The sequence below is a fragment of the Microtus oregoni genome, unplaced genomic scaffold (assembly GCF_018167655.1).
Source record: "Microtus oregoni isolate MIOR12 unplaced genomic scaffold, Mior012 000013F_ref0000133, whole genome shotgun sequence".
NCBI lineage: Eukaryota > Metazoa > Chordata > Mammalia > Rodentia > Cricetidae > Microtus > Microtus oregoni.
In genome coordinates this window covers 11928541-11941641 of record NW_024543072.1, presented here as the reverse complement: position 1 = coordinate 11941641, position 13101 = coordinate 11928541, and the positions used below count along the sequence as shown (strand labels likewise).

Sequence of the window (13101 nt, the reverse complement as noted above, 5' to 3'; positions counted from 1 at the left end):
TTGGTCTAGAATTCCTTTTCAAGCCCTCAGGTGGATTTAGTTAGCCATGGGGGCGCCAATCTGTTGGTGAGGGGTGCCATTCGTTCCTCCCGGTTGCCGAGAACCAAAGTAACTACACAGAAACTGTATTAATTAAATCACTGCTTGGCTTATGCTCTAACTTCTTTTTGGCTGACTCTTACATATTAATTTAACCCACCTCCATTAATCTGTATGTCACCATGAGGTCGTGGCCTACCAGCAAAGTTTCAGCCCGTCTCTCTCTTGTAGCAGATCCATGGTGTCTCATCTTCACCTTTCTTCTCCCAGCATTCAGTCCAGTTTTTCCCGCCCACCTAAGTTCTGCCCTATCAACAGGCCAAGGCAGTTTCTTTATTCGTTAATGGTAATAACAACACACAGAGGGGACTCCCACATCAACTAGTGGTCTTCTATGTGTTAATTTGCTGTTCATATGATCTCTTAAATGAGATGCTTGTCACCCTTAAAAAAAAACAAAACACTTTTTTTGTTGAAATTTTTTCTTTGTATTGTTGAATTTGAACACCGTCCCCCAACATTGCTGGATATTGAACCTAGAGCCATATTGGTTCTCTCAAGCACTCTATTACTCAACTATACTCCTATCCCTATTATTGAGCTATATATTTGGTGCCTGTCCTGGAACTAGCTTTTGTAGACCAGGCTGGCCTCGAACTCACAGAGATCCTCCTGCCTCTGCCTTCTGAGTGCTGGGATTAAAGGTGTGCGCTCCCACTGCCCAGTGGCTTCTTACGTTCTTGATGAGTCATTTGTTACATGTGTACTTTGTAAATATATTTTCCAAATCTATATCTTGTTCTTCCCCTTTAAGTGTTTAAATCTAAAGTTACAAAGGTATTTTAACTGTCACTAGTGCTTGTGTGTGTATTAGTAAATAAGAGTGTTTGCCAAACACGTGCCAGGCCCTGGATTCAATTCCCAATCCACAAAAATAAGCCACAGGAAATCCATTAACCATTCAGAACCCATCAATAACAAACACCGTTATGGATAGTACAGTTGTTGACCCTAAGTGTCTTAAGTATTACTTAATAATTCTTGTATTAGGGCTGATTTTACACAGTACAGCATAAATTGATCTAAGGAAACTGAAAATTACTTTTGAACTTTTCTATCTTAACATGCTGGAAAATTTTAGGACAAAATCTTTGGTGGAAAAAAAATGACACTTATTTGATGTTTGTCTTTTTTGTTGTTGTTACATTTCAGTTCATTTTGTATTTTTTTGTTTGTGTGCATGCACATGTGCTGTGATATGAATGTTGAGGTCAGAGGAAAATTTGCAGGAGTCAGTTCTCACCTTCCATTATATGGGGCCCCAGGGTTGAACTCAGGTTACTTACTAGGCTTGACAACAGGCACCTTTACTTATTGAGACATCTTACTAACCCCAGTGTTTGGTTTTTATAGGATCCCTTGAACACACATTCATAGTGCTAACAGGCTGTGCTAAGTGTCCTAGTAAATGAAGAGATTTGACCACTCTGCCTATGTAAATTCTGTACCTGTGTATGTATGTATTATAGATTTGTGGTTCCACTTCTGAGTTACAGAAATAAAATCATACTTAATTTTCCTCAGCAGGGCTTAAGATTAGTTTTTTTTTAATTACTTTTTTTTTTTTAAATTTTATTTTAGAGGCAGGGTTTCTCTGTGTAGCTTTGGAGCCTGTCCTGGAACTTGCTCTGTAGACCATGCCTCGAACTCACAGATCTGCCTGCTTTTGCCTCCTGAGTGCTGGGATTACAGGTGTGCACCACCACCGCCCAGAAAGATGAGGGTTGTTTGTTTGTTATTTGAGATTTATTTATTTTATGTGAGTGTTTTGCCTGCTTGTATGACTGGGCACCACATGAATTCTTGGTACCTGAGGAGGTTAGAAACGGGGTCAAAACCTCTGGAACTGGAGTTACCATAGGGTACTAGGAACTTGAACCCAGGTCCTCTGGAAGAGCAGTATGTGCTCTTAATGATGAGCATCTCTCCGGCCCCTAAGATTAACTTTTAAAAAATTCTTTCTAAAATTTATTTTACTATTACTCTCATATAAGAGTACAACAGGACTGGGCAGTGGTGGTGCATGTCTTTAATCCCAGCATTTGGGAGGCAGAGGTAGGTGGATCTCTGTGAGTTCAAGGCCAGCCTGGTCTGCAAGAGTAGTTCCAGTACAGGCACCAAAGCTACAGAGAAACCCTGTCTCGAGAAACAAAACAAACAAACAAAAAAAGTACAACACGAGATTAGATAATCTGGATTTTGGAATTATGGTGTATTTGAATATTGTGGGTGTTTCTCCTTTTAAAAATTGGATTTAGACTAAAGCACAAATTAGCTGTGGAAACAATGTTATAATAATTTGTGTTGTAATAAATAGTGTTTTTTGCTTGTTACTCATCATTCGATGCATTGCAAATATTTGGTAGAATTACATCAATGGGCTATTTTTGCTTTTATGGAAATTAGTTTAACAAAGTGGTTATCTCCTTTCTATACACATTTTCAGGGTGGACATATAATTTCCCCCAAATGACTTTGAGGTAAAATATGCCTTTATAAAGTGAAAGCATAATGTATTTATTTGTGTTTTTTTCTTATTAATTTAGGGGAAATTCTTCTAAGATTATAAAGATTTTTGGATTGGAAAAATGAAAACACCAGTCCTTCAAATAGATGTCTACCCTCCCTCATTCCTCTTAGTGACAGTCTAAGAGTAGGTCTGAAATATTCTAGGCCCTGGTTATATTGTGGAAAACACATGAGGAGACCCGGAAAAGCTCCTAAGTGCAGACAGTGTTGCCAGTTGCTGGCAGGGTCATGCTCATTTCTTGGACAACGAAAGATTTAGCTGTGGCAGCCTGTCTGCTGAGTGGAGTCTGTAAGGAAGACTGATAGACTAGACCATTTTGAGTTGTCCCAGTTGGTGTGAGTTTACTTGTCATTGCCAAGACTATTAAACTTCAGCATGCTATTATACTAAATGTTCCGAAGATCTTGAATGGGACATAGGTTCCATTCATACTGCTTTTGAAAATTTCCTACTGAAATAGTAGTTTCCTATTTGAAGTTTTAGTTTAAAAAAATAAAACAGAACCCTCAGTGGAATTGTTTTTAAAATTTCAGACCCATGAGTTTCAGGCCAGTCCTCTAGAGTCCACAGTAAAACCTGTCCCAACAAACAGGAAAACAAGCTCTAAATAAATATGCATATTTTAAAATAGGTTAAAAAATGTTAGTCTTCAACTTTCATTTTTCCCCCACCTTTCATTTTTATATATGTCCCTTGAAGCAATAGGGTCCTTAAGAGGACTGTATTAGTGTGGTTGAAATCTGCCTCTCAGACCAGTACAATCAGATACAATACCCTTACAAATCCTAGTGTTATAAATAGGAGTTGGAGTGAAATTGAAACTGGTTGTTAAGGTTTTGCACCTTGGAATGGTAACGCACACCTTTAATCTCAGTGCTGGGAAAGCAGAGACACACGAGCTCTGAATTCAAGACTAGCCTAGCCTACATTAGGAGCACCAAGTCAGCCAGAACTGCATAGTGAGACCCTGCCTCAAAAATTCAGAGATTTTGTAGTAAGAGGACCAGCAAGATAGCTCAGCAGGAATAAGGAAAATGTGGTATATTTACACAATGGAGTACTACACAGCAGAAAAAAATAATGACAGCTTGAATTTTGCAGGAAAATGGATGGAGCTAGAAAACATTATTTTGAGTGAGGTAACCCAGACACAGAAAGAAAATTATCACATATACTCACTCATAGGTGGTTTTTAAGCATAAAGCAAAGAAAGCCAGTCTACAAACCACAATCCCAGAGAACTTAGACAACAATGAGGACACTAAGAGAGATTTATATAGATATTAGCTACATGAGAAGTAGAAAGTAGAAAAAGACGAGATCTTCTGAGTAAATTGGGAGCCTGGGGACCTTGGGGAGGATTGAAGGGGGGAGGGGAGCAAAAAAAAAAAAAAGGTTAGCTCAGCAGGTAGAGGAGTTTGCTGCCAAACCTGGTAACCTGAGTTCAGTGCCCAGGAACCATGTGGTAGAAGGAGAGGACCAGTGGCTGCAGGTTGCCCTCCAGTCACCACCCTCCACTTGCATGGTGGTGCTGAAAGGGTGTGTGTGTGGGGGTGAGGTTCCCTCCATAGTGTATAAATAAAAATGCAGTAAGAGAGGAGAAAGTGAAACTGGAAGAAAAATTGTACATCTCAGTGTTGTTTTCACCAGTTCTTGGAGTTTTTTTTTTTATTTTAATACTGTTCATTAAAACTTTAAGTTAAATGTGGACATTTTAAACTAATTTCTTTATTTTCCATTGAACTACATGTTCTTTGGTCAGTAACCGTTGACTTTACTTTGAAGGTAAATAACTTTACCTATGAAATACTTTGTGCTGATTTCACACATTTATTTTAGCAAGTTTTTTCTTAAATAAGGTTTTTTTTTTTTTAAAGCAGATTTATGAAAATATGCCTCGGTTTGATACTGTCTTGGAATTCATGAGATGGAAGCATAGGTCAAAGCTGTTTGGAGAAAATTGGAACTACGGTTTTATCTAACCATATCCCTGAGGTAAGGAAAATAAAATCAAGTCATAGAAAATGCTTTCTTTATTATTGAAAATAATCTTTCTGTGTCACTGCTGCAGCTTCATTGAGCGTCACACCAGAACTTTGTGTTAGCTGCTCACTTTCTTGAATCGCCTTTCTTATGAATTAATAATTTTAATGTATTTTCATCTTAGAAATAAATGTTCGCGGGGCTGGAGAGATGGCTCAGAGGTTAAGAGCACTGACTGCTCTTCCTGAGTTCAATTCCCAGCAACCACACGGTGGCTCACAGTCATCTATAATGAGATCTGGTGCCCTCTTCTGGCAAGCATACATGGAAGGAATGTTGTATACATAATAAATAAATAAATCTTTAAAAGAAAGAAAGAAATGTTCGCTCCTTCAAGAATGCCCTGAGATCCACTGACATTTGCATTAGTTCGTTTCCCTCAGTGCCTGAGATATCTGAGGTAATTAACTTACTGTAGCACGAATTTTAATAATAAAAACTCGGAGTCAGATATTAGGGGGTGAGAGCTGAGAGATCAGAGAAACAGTGTAGCTAGTCACTAGAGAAAGAGACCTTTTACCTCTACCGAATCTTCAGACTGAAGGGGCTATCGTGAATCTTCAGACTGCATCCTGAGACTCAGAGTGCCGTTGAGCTCTTGTCCCCTCCTGCTTTATATTCCTCTCTCCGCCCAGCTACATCTTTTCCTGTCTCTACCTCCTTACTGCTTGGATTAGGGACATGTGACCCCTCTGTACTGGAATTAAAGATGTGAGCTAACACCTCAAGGCTCTGTCAATCTAGTGTAGCCCAAGCTGGCCTTGAACTCACAGAGTGCTGGGATTAAAGGTGTGTCCTATCACTGCCTGGCTTCTGTGGCTAACTAGTGCCTTAGCTCTGTACACTGATCTTCAGACAAGCTTTCTTTGTTAGATCACAAACAAAATATCAGTACAATTTACAAAAAGGAAAGATTTATTTTGGCTTTGTTCTGGATTCTAGTTCAATATCAAGGTACCCTGTTGCCTTGGACCATGTGACAGAGTAGACTGCTGCCCTCCTAATCCTGAGATACCAAAGGGATTCCAGTGTCCTCTTCAGTGACTGGCTTCCTAGGAGAGTCACCATCTCACAGTTGTGCCATCCTGTGACTGAGGCCTTCACTCCTGTACCTGCAGGGGATCCTCAACCACACGCAGTTTCCAGTGACATTTCAGCTCCTAACTTTATTTAATGACTTCTTTGTGCAGCACTTTATAGTTGCAACTGCTGGTAAGGTAATTTTTGATATAGGTGACACAAAAACCATTTCTTTTATTTTGAAGAGATTACATGAGTCGACACAAAATTTTAAACATATACCAAAGTCTTTCACTATCCTCAATTCAACTGTTCTTCTTTCTACCTTCCATCTTAGTGACCTATATTTCATAGTTAATTTATTGGTCTTTTTATGTATTGTCTGCCATCTTGACTTAATAGCTTTCTGATATCTTTCTATGAAATCATGCAGTGGCTAGGCATGGAGGCACACACCTGTAATCTTGACCACTTTAGGTCTGAAGCTGGAGGATAGTGATTATTATGGCAAGCCTGAACAACTAAAAATAATGGGGGTAGCTAGGTGGAAAAACATTTTCTAGCATGTGAATGGCCGTGGATTCAGTCTCTGTTACCAAAGCTAAAGAGGTGAGGAATAAAGAGAGATAAAGAAACCAGGCAATATTCTTTTTTAAAAAATATGTATTTATTTATTATGTATTCTATGTTCTGTCTGTGTGTATGCCTGAAGGTCAGAAGAGGGCACCAGACCTCATTACAGATGGTTGAGCCACCATGTGGTGGCTGGGAATTGAACTCACGACCTTTGGAAGAGCAGACAATTCTCTTAACCACTGAGCCATCTCTCCAGCCCCAGGCAATATTCTTGATTTTTCTTTTTCTTTTTTCCTTAAAAGGAAAAAAAAAGATTTTATTTGTGATATTTTTATTTGTATGTATGTCTTTATGGAAGTATGTTTAAACCTGTGTGTGAGTGCCCACAGAGGGCAGAAGTTGGTGTTAGATACTCAGGAACTGATTGTGAGTCACTTGGTGTGTGTGCTGGGAACTGACCTTAGGTCCTTTGGAAGAGAAGCAAGCACTCTTAATCACTAAGCCATCACTGCAGTCTACTTCTTGATTTTCAAATTTATTTTCAAAAAGGTATGCATAATGAGAGTACCTGCTTACAAAGCATTAGGATTAAGTGAAATATAAAGAATAATTCTTTCATTAAACTGATTTATTTAATTGTGTGGTGGAGGGTTGATACTTGCTATATTGTGTATGGAGGTCAGAGGACATCTTGGGCCAATCAGTTTATCTTCTTATACCATGTTCGTTCCAGGTATGGACTCAGGTCCTCATGCTTGTCAAGTGCCTTTGTTTACCACCCAGTGTCACTGACCCAATAGAGCTCCTTTTAAAAGGGCTTTCTTTGGGTACAGGGAGCAGTGCTAGGCATTGAGTACAGGGCCTTGGACATGCTAAGCAATTACTCTACTGAGCTACATTCTCAGCAGTTAGACTTCTTAAATGTTGACTTTAATATTATTTTTAATATTATTGAATGTTGCTAATTATTATTATTCATTCTTAATATTATTTACTTGTGACTTTATTTTTACAAGGTGTAACATATATGTGTGTTTTGTGTGTTTCATATGTCTTCAAAGAATTAGCATTTGGTTTTATAGATGAACTCTACTTTTTTGTTATGTTTAATAAAATTTAGCATGCTGACTTCTTTTGATAACCATTCCTGTCTTTTCATTCAATGTGTATGTATGTGTGTGTATATGTATATACACATACATAGTCCTTGGTCATGGTGAGGCAAAACCTTGTGGTAGTGGTAGTGGGAGGCTCTTCATGGTGGATAGAAAGCAGAGTGAGGCAGGGTCTGGGGGTTAAATATAATTTTCACCCCACCCTTCTGCTTCCAGAGCCTCCCAACAGCAGTACCCACATGTGCCTGTGATACATGAACCAGTGGTGCACATCTCATGTTCAAACTATAACTTGTGGCCAGGCAGTGGTGGCGCACGCCTTTAATCCCAGCACTCGGGAGGCAGAGGCAGGCGGATCTCTGTGAGTTCGAGACCAGCCTGGTCTACACAGCTAGTTCCAGGACAGGCTCCAAAACCACAGAGAAACCCTGTCTCAAAAAAAAAAAAAAAAAAAAAAACACACAAAACTATAACTTCTGTTATTTCTAGGATTTTGAAGTTATAAGTGTACACATTGATCATCCCTCGGCCTAATTTAGAGCTTTCGGTTACTCACAGTGCTACTCACTATCTGTTCCAGTGATTTGCCGGCCTCTAAGTGTGACCATCAACACCTGGCTCTTTCATTGTTTTTTTTTTTTTAGGAGTTTAGCAGGGTACAGCAGTACATACTTGTCATGCCAGCAGTTGGGAGGTTTAGGAGTTCAAGGCCAGCCTCAATTATGTAGCCAGTTAAAAGTGAACATACAGTTTTTATATACACACCATCTTTGAACCTGTTGCTGTATCTTTTTACTGGAAGATTGTTAAGTTTAGATAGTTCCTCGGCATTCCTCCCATTATATTATGTTAACTCCAAAGATTTGAGAAGAAAGACCATGGGCTTAAATCATCATGATCAAATTAATTAAAGCAACTTTTTTATTTGTAAACACAGGCTGCCTCCTTTAAGGAAGGATTCAAGAGGTCAGCATGGGATATGAGAAAGACAAGCTCAGGGGTGGGGGTTTCCAAATAGGGGATTTGGTGGGCAAAATGGGTGGGGCTAAAGAAACAGAACATATGCATAACAAGTTAGTAATAATGACCTCCTGAAACAAAGACATAAAACTGCAAAATAGTTATAACAGCCTTTTGAAATAAAGGCATGGTTGCTGTTCCCTAAAGCATGCAATACAGAACCATTTGTAGGTAAGGTTACAGGTAGAGCATAGCCTAATCCTTGAGAAACAGGTTTAACATTAACCGATGAACCTAATTTGTTTTTACTATAAGATGATTTTTAAGCCTAAAGTGGATGCAGGCTGGTCAGTCAGTAACATGGTTTGTACCAAAGGAGTGTGTGTGTGTGTGGTATTTATGTGTTTATGTATTCACAGTTATTAACTTGGTAGATGACTGTGGCACTGTTAATATAAAATCCAGGCAATACTTGCTATAAGCAGTATTGTTAGTTTGGGAAAGTTATATTTACATGTACTTAAGATTACTTAAGATCTTTTATTTTTATCTGAAAACTGAGTAGATAGCCGTGAAAACAGTAGAAATTAATTCCCACTAGATCAGAGCTGGAAGTGAGCAGATTTTTTTATCTTTTTGTTGTTGTTGTTTGTTTTGTCTTTGTTTTTGTTTTTTGAGACAGGGTTTCTCAGTCACTTTTTGAGACTATCCTGGAACTTAACTTTGAAAACCAGGTTGGCCTCAAACTCATGGAGATCCGCCTGCCTCTGCCTCCCTAGTGCCGGGATTAAAGGCGTGCGCCACCACCGCCCAGTTATTGTTTTTCATGCCTTCTTTGGAGAAAAGTCTGGTTTGTATATAAAATAAAGAGATTGGCATAGCATTTAAGTTTTGTCTGCCCTAATCAGTTATTTCTTAACTTAGTAAATACTTACTTGTTATCGACTGTGTGCCAAACAAGGTTTTAGGTGTCTGTCACACGTGTGGTGTGACTACAGCAAACATGTCTACCCTCTGCAGCAGTCAACAACACAAAGAACAAAGACTCAGGCCTGATGGCCTACACACACACGTGTTTCATAGCAAAATAGGAGTTGAGGCAGGAGGATCACAAGTTGAAGGACCGTCTAAAATACATAGTAAGACCCTGTCTAGAAAAATTAAACGAAAACAGTAAATGAAACTGGGTACAGTGGTTTATCACTGTACCTTAGCACTTGGGAGAATGAGGCAGAAGGATCTCTATGAGTTTGAAACCAGCCTGGCCTTCTTAAGTGAGTTTTGTTTTGGTTTTGGTATTTTTTCAAGACAAGAGTTTCTCTGTGTAGCCATGGCTGTTCTGGAACTTGCTCTGTAGACCAGCTGGCCTCAAACTCACAGATCTCCTGGTTTCTGCCTCCTGAGTGCTGGGATTAAAGTTGAGTGCTACCACACCTGGCATTCTTAAGTGAGTTTTTACATCAACTTGGACTATAGGGTGTCATCATTTCTCAAATAAAATAAAATAGGGAAGATGAAATATCAAAGTATGCCATGTGCTAATGAGAAAAACCTGGCTGGAGGAGAGAGGAGAATAATAAGGCCTTCATTGACACCGCTGTTGAAGTTTAGATAGGGTTGGGTAGGGTTACTGAGTAAGACGAGGATTTTGAATTAGCTCAGAGGCCATATGGCCGTACGTATTTTCAGATATCCTGGGGAAATGATGTAGGTGGCAGCCCTGTCCTTGTGTCAGTCCTTTGTTGTAGTTTGTTTAATGAAGAGCCATAGGTCAATGCAGATAGAATAGTGGAACTGGAGTCTGCTGAACATTTTTAGACTACCATTGGAGGGCTTTAAACAGAGGTATGGTTAATCATGATCAGAATTAGGATTGTTCTACCTGTGTTGTGAAAAGGTACTTGTGGTGTATTTGTCTAGGTGATTGTCTGAATAGTCCAAATAGAGGAAATTAGAGAATAAAAGAGGTCGTGAGAAGTGTGTTTGGGTGGGGGTGGGGGTCAGGGTATAATCTGAAGGTGGAAATGGTTGATGATATGATGATGTAGTGGAGCACATATGAATGGCTGAGGCTTTAAGTGGAATAACTCAAGCCCTGTTAGCTAAGATGTAGACGACCACAGACCTAGTAAATACGAGAGGGCAAATATCAGGAAAAATAAATTACATAGCTGCTGATAAAATACTAAATCACTTTGTATACTGTTTGTGTCATCTTAAATGTAAGAACATTTTCATTTATTATACACTGACCATGCTCCCTCACTCCAGTTAGTTCCGTTTCTTATACTAGATTGTTTTGCTTCTGCTTTCGCATTGTGTTAGTTAGGGTTTCTATTGCTGTGAAGAGACACCATGGCCATGGCAACTCTTACAAAGGAAAACATTAACTTGAACTGGCTTACAGTTTTGAAAATTTAGTCCATTATCATCATTGTGGGAAGCATGGCAGTATGCAGGCAGACACAGTGCTGGAAAAGAAGCTGGGTTTTACATCTGGTTTGGCAGGCAGCAGCAAGTGGATGCCACACTGGGCATGACTTGAACATCTGAGACTTCAGAATCTCCCCACAGTGACACACTTCCTCCAACAAGGCCACACCTCCTTACAGTGTCACTCACTATGGGCTTATGAGGGGCATTTTCATTCAAAGCACCACACATATCATAAATACATACATGATTTTGTGTATCTATATAAAATATAAGAACTCTGAGAAAAACAATTGTCTTTGAGACTGGCTTATTCTTTAAATCATCTCCAGCTACACTCATTTTCCTGTAAATGGCATAACTTTGTGTTATGTCTCTGTGTGTACATGTATATCCATCCATACATGCATGCACACTCACTTTCCATATATGCACATGTGCTGTGAATACCATAAGAGAGTGTTAGGTCCCCTGGAGGTGGAGGTAGAGATAGTTGTAGACCACATTGTGTGTTAGAACTTGAACTTGAGTCTTCTGGAAGGAACAGCAAGCTCTTTTAACCACTCGTGTTAAACTAATTTAGAGTACTCAAGTCTGTCTGTCTCCCTCCCTCCCTCCCTCCCTCCCTCCCTCCCTCCCTTTCTCCTCCCTCCTTTCTTCTTAATTTTTTTTATTTGATTTTGTGCCTTTCTTAATCCTCATCACAGAGGGATTGTTTTTGATTGTCAAAGAAAATTTACAGTGACCTCAAAAACTTCACTGGAATTACTGGACTTTTGTGGGCTCTTCCTCCTCGTTCTTTCCCCCCCCTTCTCCCATCCCTTCTTTTTCTTTCTTCTCCCCCTCCCCCTTCCTTCCGTCCATCCTTGTTTTTTCAAGACTGGGTTTCTCTGTGTAGCCCTGACTGTCCTGGAACTCACTCTCTGGACCAGGCTGGCCCTGAACTCAGAGATCTGCCTGCCTCCTCCACAGCAAATCCTACTGGTGTGCACCACCACAACCGACAATCTACTGACTCCTGACTGAGTAGTTGAGGCTTCAGACAAGACTGACTGAGCATTCAGTGTTTCCAAGAATCTCATTTGTCTTCTGGTCCCAGAGAAGCTACCAGCCGCTTCAGAGACTGTTATTTCCTATTCTTATTCAAACTGAAAGATTTTCTTCCTCTTAGATGCTAAAAAGCAGGCTTTTGTTGTCACAGATACACTCCCAGAGCTCTTGAAGCAAATGTTCTCTTCAGATTTGGATGAGATTGTGTTTTCACTGTTACAAAAATAATCCTGACTAGAATAGCCCTGGCCAGCGTTGCTGCAGTTGCACATGTGTATATTGGGGTTAAGCTTGCTGGGAAAGAGGTTAGAAATTGGGGGAAGAAAATGGATGAATTGCTTGTTAAGGGAAAAGGCGATATTCTTATGCTAATCCAGGCTCTGGATAAGGAGCAGAGCTGCCATGCCAACAATGGCTGTGGAGCCAGAAAGTCTGCAACCAGAATAGTTCTTCTCAGAAGGCTTGTCAGACCAGGCGCCTGGAGCTGCCTGAGGGGGGACCCCTGGAAAGGGTTTCCTTGCCGACTTATGGAACTGGAAGCTGGCCAGCTTGCTGGAAATTCCCACACCTTTCTAGTATTTAGAAAAAATGAAGGCTATAGGGGAAGCTTGACAGGAAAAGGAAAGAATGACTTCAGGCTTGTTTTTTCAGCTGACTTCTGACTTTCCCTATTTTTTTTTCTATTTGTTCTTCAATTCTGATTAAACTGTTAGTTCAACATTCTTGTGTGTGAAATTTTACTTTTTTTTTAACTTGAGAAATTCTTGGGGCTGGAGGGTTGCTGCTGCAGTTGGAAGTACTTGTTCTTCCTCCAGAGGACTTGGGTTCAATTTCCAAAGCCCATACAGCAATTAACAATAATCTGCAACCCCAACCCCAGGGCACAGACATACATCCAGGCAAAACAATCATAGCACATATAATAAATAAATCTTTCTTTAGCCAGGTGGTGGTGGCACATGTGTCTTTAATTCCAGCAGTCAGAGAGGCAGAGGCAGATCATCTCGGTGAGTTTAGTGCCAGCTTGGTCTACAGAGTGAGTTCCAGGACAACCAGGACTACCCACAAAGAAACCCTGTCTTGAAGAACCAATAATAATAATGATGATAATAATAATAAATCTTTCTTTAAAAAAAACTCCTAATTTTGCTCATGTTACTTTCCCGAGGAAACGGTATTAATGTAGGTACAATTGTTAATGTCAATTTGATAGCTTTTTAATCCATGCATCATTTTATAATTTTGATAATGCGGCATTTTAAATGTCTGCATGTG

The 13101-nt window shown here is 39.7% G+C and overlaps 1 protein-coding gene across 5 annotated transcripts in view; it reads left to right on the top strand.

Annotated features, from left to right (window-relative positions):
- Bmpr1a (bone morphogenetic protein receptor type 1A) overlaps positions 1 to 13101 on the top strand; it is a 113589-nt gene that overhangs the window by 52954 nt on the left and 47534 nt on the right. For 2 of the 5 annotated variants that reach the window (XM_041662474.1, XM_041662472.1), the window contains exon 2: positions 4510 to 4624. The gene's annotated coding sequence lies outside the window, so the exon portion shown is untranslated. Of the gene's footprint in view, positions 1 to 4506; positions 4625 to 5832; positions 5885 to 13101 lie in introns of those variants that run through there. The other 3 variants (XM_041662475.1, XM_041662473.1, XM_041662476.1) reach the window with 2 other exon arrangements.